This window comes from Mytilus trossulus, chromosome 11 (genome assembly GCF_036588685.1).
Source record: "Mytilus trossulus isolate FHL-02 chromosome 11, PNRI_Mtr1.1.1.hap1, whole genome shotgun sequence".
Lineage (NCBI taxonomy): Eukaryota > Metazoa > Mollusca > Bivalvia > Mytilida > Mytilidae > Mytilus > Mytilus trossulus.
Window position 1 is genome coordinate 3,092,285 of NC_086383.1, and position 22,165 is coordinate 3,114,449.

Consider the following 22,165-nt stretch of genomic DNA (forward strand, 5'->3'; position numbering starts at 1 on the left):
TCCGTAGATATTGAAGATGACGGGTTTTTTTTTAAAAATCCTTCTATTACAACCTTTATACTCTTTCAATGATTTGATTGAATTTTATGGACATTGAAAGACCAGGGGTCTCAACCTCATTTAAGCGGTCTCGGGTAGGTTTACACTATATATTTTGAATATTGTATAACTGTGTCCGTTTACTTTGGGCGCTTCGTAAACATGGAAGACAGGAAGAGTACCCAAATTCGGTTTTATCACGTTTGTGTCTACCTATTGACCTATTGACTGAATATCTGCATAACATTAGAACGATTGAGGGATCAGGGGGCTCTCAACATTACCCTGTGCCCTTTGTCCTAACGTTTTGTCATTTTTAGGCTGAAAATTTGTTTTTTTGGCTTTCCGTATACTAGTATATTTCTATTTATAAAATATGAATATTTCTAGAGTTATCGGTTTTTCTTTTTTGTCTTCAGAAATATAATATACATCTTTGAAGTCGTTTTATTGACATAAATTTATATTACATAAAGACAAATCATATGTTACTTAGAAAAGGGTTAGGCTTTTAAATGAGGACAACGGGGAATTGCGACAGCTTGAAGAAGTCATTTAACGATTTCCTACTTATCTCTTCAGTCATTTTAACTACGAAAATCATGCTTTTAATGTTATCAAGTATTTAATTTTCTTATAATTTTCAACTTCATTTTGAATATCGAACTGACTGCTAGCAGCCGGTTTGATATTGAATATCGAATTACGAATAACAAACCGGCTGCTAACTTCACATACATCATAATTATTTGGACTAGCTGCACATGTACTCAGAGTAAAATTTGTGGTGTAAATACGGCCATATAATTAGCCAAAAGGTTTTAATATGATTTGTCATACAGGGAAAAACAGATTGTAAATAATCTCTTTCTTACCTTGTTTCTTTTATAGTTCACAGAGCAAAAAAAATATCAGGAAGTTTGAAGAGAAATTTTACCAGGAAGAAATTTACCTGGCTTCTCGCGGTAACCAGGGGAAATAACAAGCGAGTTTTGTCCGCGCCATAATTTAAATGGAATGTAAACTTTAAATAAAATGCTTTGGTCAGCAAATTGTCATAAAACAACACAAGGATTGTCCGCCAATTGTCAAAAAAGATGTGGCATGCTTTCCAATAAGACAACTATCCACAAGAGACCAAATTATACAGAAATTAACAACTATAGGTCATCCTACGCCGTTTAAAAATGAGTAAAACCTATACCGCATAGTCAGCTATAAAAGGCCTCGACATGACAAATATAAAACAATTCAAACAAGAAAACTAATGGCCTGATTTATAGACAAAATAATAAATGGAAAACAAATATGTCTGTCTCGCATGGTTTTTCTGAACTTAACCTCATTTTAATGGTTTGGTCTGTTTCTGGTATATTATATATGGTATAGTTCAACAATAGTTGGTGTATGGAATGATTGTAAGGCTGGCTTGGTTGATCTGACCTTGGCCTCATTTTCATGATCATTGATAATATTAAGTTTGTCTGATACTTGTAGTTAGGAATATCAACATAAAATAAATAAAGAATGATGATTAGTAAAGCAGGTGAGACATTTCAGCTTGTGCACTCTTGTTAACACACATAAATGTGTTGAAAACAGTGACTGCCGTACATGTAGATGTATCTAGTAGGAATATGTGGTAAAAACTTGAAAAATATGTTATCTATATCCTGATACTTCTTGATAGTATTGAAAAAAGTCCTAATAGTTCACATCGTTTGCTTGTAAGCATTATATTTTTTAAGAAAACTTATTTCCATATTTGGTGTTGTTAAATTGAGTTTACCAAACACAGCTATCATGGTTGAAAACACCAATTAATCTGTCTTTTACCATTTTCAAATTTGGTACATTTTGTTGGTCTTGCAGAGATGACAACTGCGATATTCAAGATCTAAGGTGACCCTCAAATAAAACTGTTCACCTTGAAATGAATAGTTTGTCTTTGGCAAACTTTATCAAAGTAAATTTTACCTTACAAAGGTTGGACAGATGTGTGAAATATAAAAAATAGGAAGATGTGGTTTAATTGCCAATGAGACAACTCTCCACCAGAAACCAAATGACAAATAAGTTAACAACTATAGGTTACCGTACGGCTTTCAACAATGACCAAAACCCATACCGCATATTCAGCTTTTAAAAGGCCCAGAAATGACGTTCTTTTGTATATATTGCACAGAATAAAAGTTTATTTGGTGCTTGCTGAATGTCCAGTGGCAAATATTTTAAGCATGATAATACTGATGAGAACATATTGATGATAAGTACCATATGAAGGTTCTGCAAAGAAGGAAGGGCATCCCCCCTTAACATGATTGGGCCAAGGTAAGGCCTATTTTCAACCAAGAAGCACGGGCAGCTCACCCCCCCCCCCCCCCCCCCCCCATGTAGTACCGTCGTCAATGACAGACCGTTGGACATGTTGACAGACTAGTGGACACCTAACCATGCAGACTGGTAAACACGTAAACAGAAAGGTGTACACGTAGACACACTGGTGGACACGTAGCCACACTGGTGGACACGTAAACATGCTAGTGGATACACAAACATACCGGTGGAAATCTAGACATACTGGTGGACACGTTAACAGACTGGTGGATAAGAATACAGCCTATTGGACGCATACACAGACTGGTGAACATGTCGATAGACTGGTTGACACTTAAAAAGATAGGTAGACATGTAGACACACCGGTGAACATGTAGACAGATATGTGGACATGTAGACAAACTGGTGAACATGTAGACAGACTAGTTGACACATATACACACTGGCGGACACGTAAACAGACTAATGGACACATAAAAAACTCGTGGACCTTTAGATAGACTGTTGGACACGTAAACAGACCGGTGGACATGTGAACAGACTGGTGGACACGTTAACAGACTGGTAAACATGTTGAATGACTGGTGGATACGTAAACGGACTGGCGAACATGTAGATAGACTTGTTGACACATAAACAAACTGTTGGACATGTAGACATGCTGATCGACACGTAAACAGACTGGTGGACATGTAGACAGACTTGTGAACACATAGTTTCACCTTTGAACATGTAAAACGACAAGTGGACACGTAGGCAGACTGTTGAGCATGTAGACAAACTTGTGAACATGTAGATAGACTGGCGGACACGTAAACAGACCGGTGGAAATGTAGACAGATTGGTGGACACGTTAACAAACTTGTGGACACATATACAGACTGGTGGATACGTAAACAGACTACTGGATACATAAACATATTCGTGGACATGTGAATAGACTGGTTGACATGTAAACAAACCGGTGGACACGTAATCTGACCGGTGGGCACATAAACATACTTGCGGAAACGTTAACAGACTGGTGAATATGTAGATAGACTAGTGGACACAAATACAGACTCTCGAACATGTCAAATGACTGCTGGACACTTTACTTATCACTGCATGGCTACTTGCATTGACATCTTTCTGTCGTGGTGAGATCTAAATGGCACTGCATGGCTTCTTGCATTGACATCTCTCTGTCATGGTGAGATCTAAATGGCACTGCATGGTTTCTCGCATTGAAGTTTTTCTGTCAAGGGGAGCTCTACATTACATTACACGGCTACGCGCGTTTAAGTTTGTCCGTCATGATGTCCTCTAAATGGCACTGCATGGTTACCCGAATAGACGTTTTTTCTGTCATGGGGAGCTCTACATTACATTACATGGCTACGCGCGTTGACGTTTGTCCGTCATGATGACCTCTGCATGGCACTATACAAGGCTACTCGCATTGACGTTTGTCCGGCATGATGAACTCTAAATTGCACTGCATGGCTTCTCACATTGAACTGTGTCTATTGTCTCTTTCGCTTTACACGTGTTTTTCACTGTGAAATGATTATGCCTAACATATTTGTCACTGGACGTTACGCTACCAACAGTCAACATTTTCCCGGTTGCTGGAAAAGGAGGAAATACGTTTTCAGTTCTATATATAATTTGTTTTACATTTTGTTTACTATTTTACACCTTTCACATTGTGGCAACTTTATTCGTATACATGTATCTGAAACACAAATCCGCCATTCATGAAAACAGTTGTTTTTCATTGATCAGCGTTTAAAATTTGACAATTGTCCGTGCCCATTAATACTACGAATAATCTTTTGTCATTGCCATTATAATGCACTCAAAGTTCTTTAAATTTCTTGCAAAAAAACGTAAATTCGCAAATGGCGTGGTAAACCTTAATGTCTTGAAAATAACACGTAATCAGAAAACTGTATATGGATAATTTTAAACCACTTGCTCATGACTGAGAAAAAGGGGACGGGGCTCATATACTGCACGCAATTGCATTTATACTGTAAAACAAGAAGTTAATAGGAATCACCAACATTCGACTCCTCCAAAAAATAGGCGTACAAAAAAGAAAAAAAACAACAACGAACAACACATTGACAAGATAGGCTGACGTGTTGCAGACACATGTGTTTGTGATATGATTGCAATTGAGACAACTATCCGCTAGCTATATAGAGACCAACGGACATGAATTTACACAACTTAAGTCCGCCATAAGGCCTTCAACAATGAACAACACCCAAACCGCGGAGCAAGCTAAAGAAGTGTCCCGGAAAGACAAAATTGTGAAACTAATCAAACGAAAAAATCAACATCCTAAAAATAAAATAAATGTAGCAGACAGCAACCAACGACGGGTGGGGGGGGGGGGGGGGTAGTGTTACCATTGACTCTGGGTCCTAAAGCACCGGATTGCCTACATATTCATAGTGGACATACTTTTAGATTTTACCGTACATATACTTTTATCACAATATACATGTAGTAATTCCGTATGAACACTGAACTTTTAGATTTTTAAGAGCAAACATTTTTAAAACATAGAGCTTTTAATACGTATTTTAGCCAGGCAAAGCCGCTCTCTCTTTATATATATATATATATTCCGTATGTGAGGACATTCTAGATTTTAGATTATAAACGATTAATAAGATGCCGTTTTTTATAAAACACAAAACCCCGTGTGGATAGACTTGTTTTAACATTGATAAAAATCGCCATGAACTTTTAATCATAATACACATGAATTTTAAAATGTTGGGTGGTGTCGTTGCGGATTGCAAACATTATCTTTAGTGATATTCATATATGTAAATAATGTACATAATGGTGGAAGGATGATCCAAAAAATTCATGGATATATTATGGTGATGGGACCCACAGACACAGCACCAATGTAAATAATGCGCACCGCCACCCAAAGCACCTGTTCAACACACAGAAACTGTGTGGTTCTCCTTTGAAGGGGGTAAAGATACAGAGGTAAGGTAAGGATACCTGAAATTTCAACTCAGAATTTCACTTACTAAAACTAGAAAACGCCCCCTTTATCGCCGTCTATGCTTATATAATCCATATATTGTAAAATAAAAGCACATAATAAAAAAGCTGAACAGTGCTGCTGCCAAAGGGATGACCACTAACTCGATCAGTCTTTAGTTTTCTATGTAGTGTAGTGTTGTTTATATATTCGTCGTTTTTCGTTTTTTTACCATGGCGTTTCTCTTCGAGTTCAAATATACCATGTCCGTCATTGCTGTTGAATGTTAAAAGTGATAACGAGTTTAAATATACCATACCCGTTGTCCTTGTTGTTGAATGTTGAATGATCATGAGCAACCTCGAGTTTAAATATTTTAATTCCTATAGTCCGTGTTGTTGAATGTTAAATGAGCTAATCCGAGTTTGAATATACCATACCCGTATTCCTTGCTGTTGAATGAGCTATCCCGACTTTAAATATACATACCCGTAGTCCTTGCTATTTGATGTTAAAAGAGCTACACCCAGTTTAAAGAATATACTTGTATTTATTCGTGATTACGAATTAGTGTTTAGCGTTCAGTGGCGAATTTTACGTTCATATCAGGACAAGAACGTGTTAATGTGATATGAATATAAACCCCACTTTGTACTGCTTTGACACTGAGATCATTATAGCACATGTGTTATAGAAGTCTCAGTTTGACAAGTTGATCCCGGTTGTTAACGTGCTAGATCATAAGGAAAGAGTATACGCAGGATAAAATTCCACCATTGCTGGACACATTATTCTGACTCCAAGCAGACCAGTGTTTGCGTTTACTCCTAAATGCCGAGTGCTTAATGTAGAAGCAGCAAATGTCAATTTTACAGTCTTTTGTTTGACCCGACCAGTGATCAAACCCTTGACCTCCCGTATTCCACACGAACCCACTACTCTTGAGACCGCTTTGCCTCATATATGCAATAAAATCATCACTAAATGCACCTGCCAAAACCCAATAGAAACGAATAGCAATTGTATTGCTGTTCTTCATCTCTAGATCACAATGGGGCCTTTTAAAAGTTAATCTAAAGTTGAGTTCTTTTGCTTAGTAATATATCTGCATAATTCCCTGTTGCCTTATCAACTTCGTCCGGTAAACATTGCTTTTATAAACGATAACTGTCATACGAGGACATTGTCATTGATAACTGATTTAAATATAAACTGGAAAGCTCTTCACAATTACCAACCAAATTTATTCGGAAAAAAAGTACCAATACATCATAGGAGAAAAAAGCCAAGTTGTGATCTTTATGGATATGTCGTACAAGAAACAGTGTTTTTTTTTTGTCTCGAGTGCTGTTCTTTTTTTCTTCTCCCTCTTTTGTGATGAACTGAAGACTGTATTGTCTAGTATAACTTCTAATCGTAAAATCTAAAAAATGTATCAAGTAGTGATCTTTATGGATATGTCACACTGCGTACAAGAAACTTTTTTTTCGTGGATACTGTCCCCCCCCCCCCCATCTTTTGTGATGAAGTAAAGACTGTAATGTCTAGTTTAACTTCTAATCGTAAAATCCCAAAAATGACCAATGCTTTCATATATGGACCAGGTATTGTCAAAGGAAGATTGGAATTATACTACAGATCGGTAAAGATCTGAATCACATGTATGGCTCTAAAGATATTGTCCCAAAACAACAGATTTCATAAAATTTCAGGCTTTTTTCGAAAGTACTGTGGCATTCGCCTCTGGCATATAGCCCAAAAAAACATCAAGTTGACAGCCGTAGTTAAGATAAATAATGAATGCTATCTCACAATTTGCCATGTCAAAGGAATATGGGCGAATCAATCAAAGATGACTCTGAAATACTTTTTGGAATTTTGTGTTGATCTGTCATGTCTGAACCTTTTATAACTTACTGCACAGTATGGATATTGCTCATTGTTGAAGGCCTTAAAGTGACCTATAGTTAATTTTAACATATTCCAAGAGTGGATCCAGGAATCGAGGCAAGGGAATGGGGGAGTAATTGCCTGAAGTTGTAGGAATAGGTCTAAGCGAAAGATAGGCATATTTTTTTTTTACTTAATGCGAAAAACATTTATTTTCCCAATCAAAGGGGGCGTTCCCCACTTGAGTCCATCACTGTATTTTATTCAGAAAATAACTAAAATTTATTGGATAGCAGGCTAAAGCCTATAAACATCCTCTCAAATTGACCTACAGTTTTCTTTTATCCTTGTCATTTGGTCTCTGTTGGATAATTGTCTCTTTGGCAATCATACAATACCTTCTTATTTTGATATTGAAAATAAATTTACGGAGGAAGGAAATAAAAACATACTTATAACACTAATACATAATTTCATTCTAATGATCTTCTATTAATAATTATATCAACAAACATTATGTGATACAATATAAACAATATATCACTCAAAACAATAACAAATAGGAGCAATCAGTATATATTTTCACTGAAAGTTCTCAATTCATATATAATCATTACATAAAACTTTCACAATCCATTGATCATAATAGTTGTAAATTGATTGTGTGATTACTGTACCAGGAATTCATCTATGAGCTCCAGAGCCTGAGTTGCTCACATGACAATTTTTCACTGTATATGGTCTACATATGTACCTAAACTAATCTTATAGAGACCCTAACATTTTTTTAAAGGTTATAACCCTATAGTTATTGGGTAATACTTGAGAGTACACAGTAAGGTCCTAAAATTTGAAAAAAAACAAACATTGGTGTCCCAAATAATTTAATGAATATATCAGTGTTTAGGTATAAGGAGTTTCTCAAAAATATTAAAAGCTATGACTTTGAAAAATAATTTCCTAGAGTGACGATTCTCAAAACAGTTGGTACAATGAAAATAATTTCCTACAGAGCAATTACTCTAAAATATTAAAAGCTGCTACTTTAAAATAGTGTGCTACACAGGAGATTACTCCAAAAAGGGATGAGGTTGCCATGTAGAAATACGTATATGGGAACTACTACAAAATGACAATTTAAATTTTTTCCCTACCTAGACATACGAAAACTGTTCTGTATATATATAAAAACAAAATTGAAATTCTGTTGTTACATAACTCCAAAAGAGTAAAGGCTGACATCTTAATATATGACAACACAAGTAGGTCATAATCAATCAATACATTGTGCCTCGAGTCTATTTTTTTTTTATATCATTCTTTAAAAACTTTAAAAGTACGTAAAAAGCAGAAGAGAGACAATGGACCAAAAAGATGGACCAAGAAGAATGACACAATTTAATATTGCTTTATAACTTAGGCCAAGTGAGATAAAAAAAAATATATGTATGTGTACTTTGATAAGGATATACAGACCTTCTAAAATTCAAACTGACCATTATTCCGTGCGTTCATCGTGTATCGTGCGTGTTGCGTGCGTGCATCGTGCGTGTATCGTGCGTGTACCAATCGTGCGTTCATCATTCATCGTTCCGTGTATTTTCCGTGTAACGTGCATGCATCGTGTATTCTTAATCGTGTATCGTGCGCTCATCAAGCATTCATTCTTAACCGTGTATCGTGCGTGTATCGTGCGTTCATCAATCATTCATTCTTAACTGTGTATCGTGCGTTCGTCAATCGTGTATAATTGTGTAGATCAAATAACGTGCATTTGTGAAACGTTCATCTCTAATTGTGTAACGTTCATACATTGCGGTTTTTATATGATAGTCGGTTATAGAGCGGTTAAAGTATATGTATATATATATAATATATATGTATGTTCCGACTTTAAATAAAATTTACAGTCATACTTACTTTCTTGTAGACTCTTAATTAACTTCATCGTACATAACGTTCATACAGATTCATGACTTTTTGTGTAAATATTTTATCATCTGTAAAGATTTTGTGGTTATTCTGTGAATCTTGGCTGGGACTGACACATTTTGATATAATGATACATGTTGTACGTACAAACAATAACATGATATTGACATTTCTACGACAGAAGTGTTAAAATTGGAATTTATATTCAACTGAGCGAAAATGGACTTAAAAATATACTGTTGGCCAACTGGTATTTGTTTAAAATATTCTGTCAATTAAAAACAAATGTGTTTTTGCAAAATTTAAATGTGGGGTAGCTCCACTAAAAAAACAGAAACTGGAAAGTATGAAAAAAAAAGAAGTCCACGAGATGACATGTGTTGTAGTTCTACTATTGAAGATGAACCTCATGTCATTCTAAAATGCCCATTATAGTATAACATTATACATTTTAATGAACATTTTAACCCGCGGTTATAATTATCAGATAGCGAAAATTTAATATTTTTATTTAATAACGACAATGTTGCTGCTATAGTCGCCAAAAACACCAACAATATTTTATTGAAAAGAAACTATACAAATCCTTGGTTGTAAATCCTAGCTAGATTATAATTCTTCGCTTATTTGGCAAATTCCTATGCTACTAAGATATTTTGAAATATTTAAGTTTTGATAAATACCATTATAAATATCATTTTTGTCTTAGTTTCTGATGGTCACATGCACGTTATGTTATTTCATTGATAAAATACAATATACTAGACTGTCGGGTAAATGTGGATATCGGATTAAAATGTTAAATGTCAAACATGAATTATTAACAAATTAAACTGAGGCGAATTAACACGAATATATATATTCTCTTCAACAGTGTTTGAATTCTCTGTTCTGAATTTCATTAAAACTAAGCTAAAATGTTTTGTGGAAAATTGAATAAAAATAAACATTACACGTATTTGAAGGCATTATTTTAATTAAACAAATATAAGATCACGCAAATATATCATGCATTATTTTAAATTGAGGAACTTTTAAAACTTGAAATTGAATTTACAAGTTTAAGATATAATCTTGATTTTTTTTTTTATAATTAGTTAAATATATGGTATTATCATAACAAGTCTTTACTTGAATGGAATAAACATGGAACACTTTCACGGATTCATTTTTCATTGTGTTCATGGTTGCCTATCAATGACACCGTTTTTAATGTATGTCTAAAAGATTATTATCCGAAAAATAATTCACAATAGTACGTTGTCACTGACTAGGTTGTTCCCTCCGTAAAACATTCAGTATGCCTTCGGGACATACAAATATTAAGGTATTGTCAAGAATTTCAATAATGACCGGGAAACAAACTAGTTGTTAACCTTCTATGATTATTAAAAAATGACGGATGTTGGTTTTTTTTCGGTACGTCTTAACACTGCTAAGGAATCCTTAGTGCACTAAGGCTTTGACTATACAATGCCACTAAGGAATAGAAGGAGTACTGTTATATGTATTATTTTTATATATCATGTTAGAGATTGATATTTAATGCATAAATTTCAAATTTTACAGAAAAATAATCATAAATAAACGAGATATTCAACATTATTTAGACACGTGCCGGTTTTTCTCTGATATGCCGAAAATCAATGAACCGTTTGACACGTGCCAAATAACATATATATATAGCAACTGATTAAACAATGACGATCTTTTTTATTTTAAGTGATTTAAAACAATTGTATCGAAAAGATTTATGCTTCAAATATTTAATTAATGTGTTGTTCTTATTTAAAATAATGAAAAGGACAAATAATTTTGCTGTTGTTTCATTTCTTTTGTAAGATATACGGAGACAAAAGGAATATATATATTTATAAGTGTTTTGTTTTAAGTTTAATTCCGACAAAGATGCGTGTAAATGCAAATGGTTTCACTAAAAATATGAGTAAATTCCGAAAACCATCATAAGAAACAACTATGTTAAGTTTCATGAAATGGATAAGCGGTTCTCAAGTTACAGTGCGACATGCGGACGGACGGACGCCGTACATTTGTATACCATAAAACGTCCCGTCAAAATGTTGACGGGCGTATAAAAAAGCGTAGTGCGCCCGTATGTCAGAAAGAAATCTGTCTTTAGTCGAAAAAGCGAGACTAAGCGATCCTACATTCCGTCGGCTTCTTTGAAATTTTAATGACCGTTTCTTAAACTATCCTGGATTTCTATTAAACTTGGACAGAAGCTTGTTAATAATCATAAGATAGTATCAAGAAGTTTTAAAACACTTATTAGATTCATAAACTGTCCTGGGTTTTTATCAAACTTGGACAGAAGCTTTTTTCAATCAAAAGATAGTATCAACAGGAATATTTTATTGATTTATTTCCTCATTTTTTTTTAACAAATTGTCTGTTTAATTATGAAATAATTACTGTGGTGTGTTCATTACTCACTGTTGAAGGCCGTGGGTGAATTATGGTGAAAACTTCTGTGTCATTTTATTTCTTGCGATGAGTTGTCTCATCCCCAATCATACCACATCTTTTTCATGTTATCAAAACTTTAACACGTATTTTCAAAAACTTTAAGAACGATTGTACGAATATGTATTGAAACCTCGTAACCAGCTTCAACATGTTCATGTGTGGACAAGTATCATTTGCAAATATTTAAAACACGTATTCAAAATGGCGAATTACTGGAAACAACAAAGTATTAATACCAGAATTTGTGAAAACGCTCCACGAACAACTCAAGCTGACGACTTTGGCGCAATGGAGTGCGATGGTTTATAAAACGCGGGATATCTTAATTAAAGTCTACATATGTGCAATTATTATGAGCAGTATATTTGTTTCAATGTCTGTATATAAAGCATTTTTTTTTAATTTGTTTTTTAGGGACGTAACCTCGAAAGATTAGTCACATCACTAGAAACAATAAGGGAAATGAAACTTCTTCTCGCATGTTGCACTTTGGGTAATAGTTCTCTTCGACAAAATACTGCCTTGAACTCAATTTTGGTATAAATATAAAGAAGCCAAAATTTGGTTCTGAAATGTATATTTTTGTAAACTCTAAAAGCTAGGTAGCATATCCCTTAATTGGTATAGGCTCTTAATTTCGACAATGTAGAAAGACAGTGCTAGGACTGTTAGCAAGTCAAGGTCGCTACACTCGCATTACCCGTTTAGAGATTTTCTGAAAATACAATGGCCTTGCCTTATTCGAAACAAAACCCTTAGCAACTATAACTGGTGGCCTTCGGCTGTCAATTGTTCTTTTCGGGTTGTTGTCTCTTTGATACATTCCCGATTTTCATTCTTAGTTTAAAAATAACTAAAAATAGTATTTACAATTGTCAGTTCAAAATACATTTAAGAAGTCAGTGCGTTGATACATGTTATATTCTACTGAATTTACTATATCCGTTATTATTACGTAATATATATATATATTATATAAGTCCTGTGTCCAGGTGGAAAAAACGGGCCGTAATAACAATATGTGATTTGTATGTCAGGTGAAAGTGACAACGGGTGGTATGTATACCAACATGTTTATCGTCTTCCATTATACATGAGGGTGTGAATGGGGGTTTATAGAAGGAAATTATAGACAAAAAAATAAAGAATACAAAAAATAACCAGACAAAGAGAAAAGAAAATGATGAGGTACTAGAATATATGGAATAAAGAATGATCGGCAAAAGGTAAAACGAATTATAAAACAAACTGCCTAAAAATATAGAATACAGAAATACTAAATCCCCATTCAGACCCTCATGATCTGACATATATGGCCATGCGATACAGTTTTAGACCGACAGTGATTTTTTTTAAAAATCAATTTGTACATGTGTATATGTGCTAAAAATTATATCTTCATGTGCTAAATTTAGGTTTCTTGGACATTTCTGTCCTTTGAGCAGACACCTTTAACATTTTATTTTTCAAAATATAAAGATATGCAGATTTCGGTAAAGAGATAAGGAATATCTTCGTTACAAAATTGGATTCTTCCTACATTTGTGTAACAATTCTTTGTTAATAATTTACCTAAGTGGGAGCTTAAATTTTGGAATCAATCGCGAGGCCTGAATGCCATACACAACAGATTACAAACAGCAAACAGTGGATACACCAATTCATTGATATGTATGAAAGACAACGACGGACACAAAATGATTGCACTGAATAATTTCAACTACCATTGAGATAGATTTTTCAAATCTCCTTATCAAATTAGACATGCATTTAAAAAAAAACCTTGGGATATCTAGTACCGTTAGGTTTCAAATTGGAATTAAAAATTGCATTTTCCCAAAGAGTTTTAGGTAAAACCCCGTGAATCACACCTCCTAGAAATTTGAAATGTCAGCTAAGATGTTTGAAAATATGTATGAATTTTCTTACATACTTGAAATTGGAAACGAATATAAACACATTCAGTATGTTAACTGTACAAATAAACAACAGACACCAATTGTGGGTTATATTGTTGAAGTCATTTTTACTGAGAGCAAAATTTGATTAATTGATTATTCAGTGGTTGTTTAAACGTTCAGTGGCAAAAATTTCATGCATATTCAGGACGAAAAGTCGTTTCAGAAGTATATAATGAAGTATTTGGTATTACAAATGTTTAAATGTTCTAATTATTTAGTAAATGTCGTTTTCTTAGGTAGTTCTAATTAATTTGTACGAATCAAATTTTTCTGACAAAATAATATCTTTTGCTCTCAATTAACACATACGATTCTGATAACAATGGTTGATATAAGGAACTTTGTAACTTAAAAAAAAAATTATGATTGTTTAATCAGGTGTTATGTCAGTTCGCTTGTGTCAGTCGGATCACTGATTTTCGGCAATATCAAGGAAAAACCGACACGTTCTAAAGATTGTTCAACTACTCATTTATTGGTGAAATTATAACCTAAATGTCCTGTTGATAAGTATATATGTACAGAACTACAAAAATTTGCAGTGAATGTTGACATAAAAGAATGCTATGCTTGTAGTGAAAACGAAAACAGCTTACAATAATTTTTAGATATATACATATATAATCGTTTATAAAATGTATCCGTCAAAGTGAAAAAAACTAACATGAAAAAATACATAGATCATTCATTTATTGCAATCAATTATATCAAACATGTTAGTTAAAATAATTTCTAGAACCAGTCACTCTCTGTAGATATAATGCGTCGGACATTGTATGCATAAAAATAAAATCTCGATTTTTAACCGTATGAAATAAACTTAGTAATAGTTTCGCGGAACACAATGTCTCACCTTCGTTTGCCGTAAACTTGAACTCTCAGGGTGAGGCTGAACAAAATCAAGACACTATATTTTGATTGTTATGAGCTTCTGTCCAAGTTCACAAATATTTCCGGTGCCTATAAAATAGCCGACTTTAATTAAGTTATTTGAATCTGAGCTGGCAAAATAGCATATTATCTATTATGGTGCTATCGGCAAAACAGCTACAAGTATTGCCTTTAATGAAAATGCATATCAATTTTAAATTCTATTCTGAATAAAATAGCTTTGAGAATCGTGTAAAAAGCGTTCGTTGTTCAGTCGTCAATGAATCATTGAACATGCGTGTATCGTGCGTGCGTGTATCGTGTATTTATCATTCATCGTGCATCGTGCGTGTATTATGCGTTCATCATTCATTATTCATTTTGCGTTAATCCTCCGTGTAACGCTCATCGCTCATCGTGCGTGTATCGTGTATCGTGCGTGTACCGTGCGTGTATCGTGCATTCACCGTGCGTGTATAGTGCGTGTGGTCAGTTTGAATTTTAGAAGTTATACATTCTGTCACTGTCACAATTGAATAAGACCTAAAAAAAAAACCACAAACAGAACAAAATTGATCCCCCTGTATTTTGACCAGCCCACCCTTCCAGAAATAATGATAAGTCCCTTAAAGTTCTAACGTCAATACCAAAATGTAATCGCAATAAAATATATATCACATAAGACAACCACTAACTAACTTCATGTGGTGGAAAGGGCAAATGAATATGTATTGGGTCAAAGCTAGTTTTTTGAAATCTCAATCCTCTTTTTTTAAATTTCGATTCGTTGAGTGATATAACAAATATAACCTTTTAACACGTCAATCAACCTTAACTTTATATAAATAATGTCACATACTATTAGTAGAAATAAGGATACGGTGTTTCCGTAAATGACATAAAATCAGTACATGCACAACAAAAACACAAAATGCACAGAACTAGCGATCTTATTGCTCAAAGTCATAGCGAGGGTTTCGGCACGTAGAAAAAATACTCTCACCCCTAGCTCTGATTTGAGCAGAATTCTTTGCAAACTGACAATCACGTCACAACTGTGAATTGAAAAAAAGAAAATAGTCATAGAGTGATATGAAAAAAATAAATCTGACAAATGTCAAACATTTTTTACCATCATAATTTAGCTCGACAATCGTACTGTAGCATGGCAAAACGATACAAACACCTAGACAACCACGATGCACATAAATGTAAAATAACTTCGGGTGCAGTAAACAATGAAGTCTGTATTCTATGTAGACAGACAGGAGAGGGGATTTAGGTTTAACATCCAGTGGCAAGTATTACACGAATATCAAGAATATCATATGTTTATACAATATGACTCTGACCCTGCTAACACCACATTAATGTACAAATTATATGCAGCATATCAGCAATTCGACAATCATTGTCTCCTCAGTGATACACGTGAACTGTAGATAAATATATTTGAAAATTCAAAATTGTAATGTAAAATATGAACGAATGAAAATGAAATTGAAATTTTGCACTGGCTACTGTCTATTGATCATGAAGAAGCATCTGTTTAAGTTCATTGTTTTGTTCATAAATCATGTCATTAGTTTTCTCGTTAGAATTGTACCATTTTGTGCCATCGGGGCCATTATTAATAACTCACTATACGGTTAAGTTTTTACTCATTGTTGAAGCTGAACGGCCACTTATTGTTGATTACATCTACGTCATTTGTTCTCTGGTGGAAAGTTGTCTCATTATAACTTACTATACAGTATCGGTTTTACTCATTGTTGAAGCTGTACAGCGACTTATTGTTGCTAATATATACGTCATTTGTTCTTTGGTGGATAGTTGTCATTCATCTTCTTTTTTTATATTGAAACAACAGACTGATGACGCAGACGTCAGAAAGTACGATTACTTTTTCGCTTCCGTGACAATAGGTCCGACAAAAAGGACCCAGAAAAATTAGAGACAAATCGAGTAAGAAACCAATGCTAGTTCACATGGTTATAGTCCACAGAAACATATATTACATGAACACATTGTTCTTGTTTAGGGCTCTTACTTCTATATGCTCCACGCATAGCCGAGCACATTTCAAGTCTTTGAACCTGTTTTGGCTCGACCTAACGTCCTCCCACACTCAAAGGCAAGCACACTACCACCTTTGAATCTGTTTTGGTTCGACCTCACGTCCTTCCATACTAGAAGGCAAGCACACTACCACTAGACTACAATAGGTGGTTCTAATATCACATGTCATGTCCACTCGACACAAACAAAATCAAATTTGGATTTTTTTGTTGTTCTTCATCTGAAAGTTAAACTGAGACCTTCAGGAAAATAATACACCACCAATAATTTCAGTCTATAGATAACTACTGTAAAATTAACAATTGATTCTTTAAATTACTAGGGATTTTTATCTCTCAAAAAGAAATTTTACACCCCAGATAGGTTATTCATTACTCAATATATATTGTCCTGAAGCAAAACCTTTCCCAAATTTTCGTGAAGATATGACATTTGATTTAAAGATAGCATCAGGAAACAATTAATATTGCCACAATTTCAGTCTGCTGTGCCTTATGGCTTTGGACTCGTACATACATTAGGCCGTTTAGATTTTGTCTCGCCGTCGACATTCGTCGTAGTATGTGAGACATATGTATTACTATCCGGCGGTGTAAACTTTGTGTAAAGCTTTATATTTTAGAAGGTACAAGACCTAGATGCTTCATATCTTTTATGTAGATACCTTATGATATGTAGTTCATGTCTGTCATATGTTCAATGTCCTTGACCCCCATTTTCATGGTTCAGCAACTGCTTGAAAACAAATTTGATTTTTTTTGTCATGTGAATTTTTCACTTTTATTAGTAATAGGATAACCATATTTGGTATATGGGTTCCTTACAACGTCTACATGTCCGTCAGATAGGGTTCACCTGACATCGACCTTATTTCATGGATCAGTGATCAAGGTTAAAGTGACGTGATTAGGTCCGTTTCTCAAATACAAAGACTGGCAGTTTTCATCTGACCTTGACCTCATTGTCATGGTTCATTGGTTTAATGTTAAGTTTTTGGGTTTTGATCTGTTTTGCAAGTACTAATCAACAGGTTAACTATATTTGGTGTATGGAATCGTTGTAAGGTATACATGTCTGTCTGGCAATTATCATCTGACCATGACCTCATTTTAACCGTTCATTGGCCAATGTTAAGCTTTTGTGGTTTGGTCTGTTTTTCCAGTTCTATAAGCAATAGATCAACTTTATTTGGTGTATGGAATGGTTGTAAGGTGTATATGTCTGTCTGGCAGGTATCATCTGATCTTGCCCTCATGTTCAAGGTTCATTGGTAAATGTTAAGTGTTTTTTTTGTTTTGTCTGTCTTTCAATTATCATAAACAATAGGTCAATTATATTTTGTGTATACAAAAATTGTAAAGTGTATATGTCTGTTTGACGGCATTCATTTGACCTGAGTTTCTGTGATTTTTTTAGTTAAACCTTTATCTTTAAGACTTTCAACATAAAATCAATGGTCAGTAAAGCTGGCGAGACATTAAAACGTGTGTACTCTTGTTTGTTTGAAATATAACATAGGTTTTTTTTTTATGTCTGAGCCTTATACAGCTTACTACATTTATAGGTTTTGCTAATTGTTGAAGGCCTTATGGTGACCTATAGCTGATGACATATAATTTTGGTCTCTATGGTATAATAGTCTCATTGGAAATCATATCACATCTCCATATCTTTATATTAGTTACCTAAAACTCAATATAGGCCTCAAAACTTTCAGTAGATTTACAGACACTGTAACATGACCTATTAATCCTAAAATCAGTACAGTTTTTCCAACGGAGCAACATCAAAACAAGTTGTGTGAAATAATTTTTTTGGATTGAAATATTCTGTCCCTAAGAAAACTAGAAAGCTGACTCCCAGACATCTTTTATGAAATGAATATAATAAAGCCAAGTTGACTTTTGTAGTTAAAGCTGTTATCCTAATGCTAGCATGTAAAAGGTTTGTTTGGCCTACTTGCTTTAGATATAGGAAGACGTGGTGTGAGTGCCAATGAGACAACTCTCCATCCAAATAACAATTTAGAAATTAAACCATTATAGGTTAAAGTACGGCCTTAAACACGGAGCCTTGGCTCACACCGAACAACAAGCTATAAAGGGCCCCAAAATTACTAGTGTAAAACCATTCAAACGGGAAAACCAACGGTCTTATCTATATAAACAAAACGAGAAACGAGAAACACGTATATATTACATAAACAAACGACAACTACTGTACATCAGATTCTTGACTTAGGACAGGTGCAAACATTTGCAGCGGGATTAAACGTTTTAATGGGCCTTTGTTTGTATAAAAGTTGGTTGCACTACTCCGTCATCTGTTATCCTAAAGCTAGCAAGTAAAAGGTTTGTTTGGCCTACTTGCTTTGTTTGTATAAAAGTTGGTTGCACTACTCCGTCATCTGTTATCCTAAAGCTGGCAAGTAAAAGGTTTGTTTGGCCTACTTGCTTTGTTTGTATAAAAGTTGGTTGCACTACTCCGTCATGTTAACTACACAATTTGTCATTATGAAATGTAAACTGAAAAGACAAAATGATGAATGCATTCTCCAAATCTATCATATTCACATTGAATACTGTTCAAACCCAAACGTAGAAGACAATAACTATCAGCAGTTGTCTTGTCAACAAATTAACATATATTTAAGTGAATAAAAATACATAAAATACTGATAAATGATTTTATTACAATTATTTTTATTTGATCAAACTATATTTCTATATTACAATATATTATTCAAACAGTAATAAACGGTAAAAATAATTGTTACTGAAAATTCTTAATTCTATTACTTGAGACTTATCACACTATATAGATTGATTTTGCTGTAACTTACAAGGAGTTAATTAACTATAATTAACTTGAGTCTGCATTGATTACATGGCATCTCTAGACAGTAAAACTGTGATGTTGAAAATATCTTTACCAGGGGAATTTATCTAAAACTGTCACAGTAATGGTACATATTTTACTGCACCAGAAGCTGTCATATTGAAACTTTTTTTTCTACAGATGCATTACTCTGCAAGCAATGTTAACCAGATGCTCCGCAGGGCGTAGCTTTATACGACCGCAGAGGTTGAACCCTGAACAGTTGGGGCAAGTATGGACACAACATTCAAGCTGGATTCTGCTCTAAATTTGGATTGTGATTAAAGGTTGACACAGCATAGGTTTCTGACACAGAATGAATGTATTCAAATGAACTTAAAATTTTTGTTTTCTCTTAGAGCAATTCACTATGCTGTTGAATATTAATCCTCTCAAAAAAATGTTTGAAGAAATTTTCTTTTTATTTATGAAATTTCAAATGAGAAAAATTGAACCTAATTTTTTATTCACATCCCCCTTTCCCTTATTCCAAAACTAATTTCAATTAAAATATTCTAATGGAGTTTGCAACAATTACTACTCATTTAAATACATCATAAAATATTAAGATGTAAAAACACTGCTTGTTATCACTGAATGGTAAAGATTATTTAAATTTATCAGTTGGTAGTAAAAAGTGAATATACATTGTATATTGTATATAACAAAGATTTAAGTTGATTCTGGACAAAGAAAGATAACTCCAATTAAAAAAAATTCTTGCAGATATTTCTTGCTTACTATACTGGACAAAGAAAGATAACTCTTAATTAAAAAAAATTTGCTATTTCACAATATTGTGAAATTAGATATTTCTTGCCATTGCACAATACTGTGCAATTGAAAAGACTTGCTATTGCACAATACTTAATATAATAATTTTAGATCCTGATTTGGACCAACTTAAAAACTGGGCCCATAATCAAAAATCTTAGTACATGTTTAGATTCAGCATATCAAAGAGGCCCAAGAATTTAATTTTTGTTAAAATCAAACTAAGTTTAATTTTGGACCCTTTGCACTTTAATTTAGACCAATTTTAAAACTGGGCCAAAAATTAAGAATCTACATAAGATTCTCATAAGCAGAATTGACAGGTGAAGCGAAAACCTTTGTTTAAAGCAATGTAGTGTTGAATAAAAATCGCTCACTAACTTTCCTTTAAACCCTCATAACTTTGTCATTTCTTTATCTTTTTTCACTGTAGACAGACGATTGATTTTGAAATTGCGCGTCCGATCTTTTTACATATCATAAACACCTAGACACTGCATTGTTACCGAAAATACACCTGAACTTGAATGACCCAGTCACTGATAACAATCACGTGACATATGCGATTTATCTAATAGCCCGAACTACTGGCGGTAACAGCCCGGTACATAAGAGGACCATGTCAAGTGGGTGATAAACATGTCGGTTTCTTTAGAATTTTATCATTTTTCTCTGATCGAACTGCTATCCTGGGGATGTTAATTTTGTATCAAGCAGAGTGTTCACTCTCCTTCTCATATAACCTCCTTGGTTCTATTAACAGATTAAATACAACATATTTATCTTGCAATTATACAGTTCCCCAACATCCAAACAAAACAAACAACATAGGGATTTGTCATGTAAGCAAAAATCAGAGTGGCAAAAATATGGAAAGGAATACATACACAAGAAAAAACATGAACAAACATTTATATGGGGACGAAGTCCCCAATTACGGTAGAAAAATCGAAAAAAAAAAAAAAAAAAAAAATCTGGGAAAATTTCCTGAATTTTTCATTGTACTAATGAACTCAAAATCGTTAACTTTTTTTTTCAGATCTAGTTCCTGTTCCGGTTTTCCCGCATTTGCGCAGAAATCTGTCTTGTTTGCATGAGACTTTGATTTTTTTTTTATATTTATCAGTCTAGTAAAACATAAGATTGGATCTCAATACAAATTCAATTTTAATAATTGTTTGATATGAAAAAAAACCACGTTACGTTACCTGATGAAAGCGTTTCTTTTGTTTACATCGAATATGACGTCATAACTTAAAGAACGTCACAGCTAATTCCCTAACAACAGAACCAAAATCGGGAACTTTACCTACGGTATTTCGGTTTCTTTTATCAACATGATTAAATTAAGAAAATAATACATACAGACTATGTCCCCATTCACAGGTTATGCCTGCCTCATATTAACAATACAAATAAAATGGTAGCTCTATATTTGTATACAGTACATAAAACACGAACAAATGTAACAATACAAATAAAATGGTAGCTCTAAATTTGTATACAGTATATAAAACACGAACCAATGTAACAATACAAATAACATGTTAGTCTATATTTATATACAGTAAATAAAGAACATCATACAATCAGTAAAATGAGAGAAAACATGACTCTACATAACAATACAAATAAAATGGTAGGCTATATTTGTATACATACAAAAAGAAAATGTGGTATGATTGCCAATGAAACAACTCTTCACAAGAGACCAAATGACACAGAAATTAACAACTATCGGTCAGAATACAACCTTCAACAATGAGCAAAGCCCATACCGCTATATATAACTGCACCATCTAACAATAAATATACAATATGCTCATGTCCCACTTCACATGCAAAAAATAATGGTGTTGTTCCATCTTCTTTTGTCATGTTGATGTTAGCAGTGTGGTTCAGAAGACAACGGACTACACCTAT

General features: G+C 33.8%; 1 protein-coding gene across 4 annotated transcripts in view; it reads right to left on the reverse strand.

Annotated features, from left to right (window-relative positions):
* Nucleotides 1–22,165, reverse strand: part of LOC134690648 (uncharacterized) — a 226,125-nt gene that overhangs the window by 64,297 nt on the left and 139,663 nt on the right. Inside the window, exon 1 of one of the 4 annotated variants that reach the window (XM_063550639.1) lies at nt 915–1,048. The exons of the other annotated variants lie outside the window; for them this stretch is intronic. The gene's annotated coding sequence lies outside the window, so the exon portion shown is untranslated. Of the gene's footprint in view, nt 1–914; nt 1,049–22,165 lie in introns of those variants that run through there. 4 annotated transcript variants of the gene reach the window in all.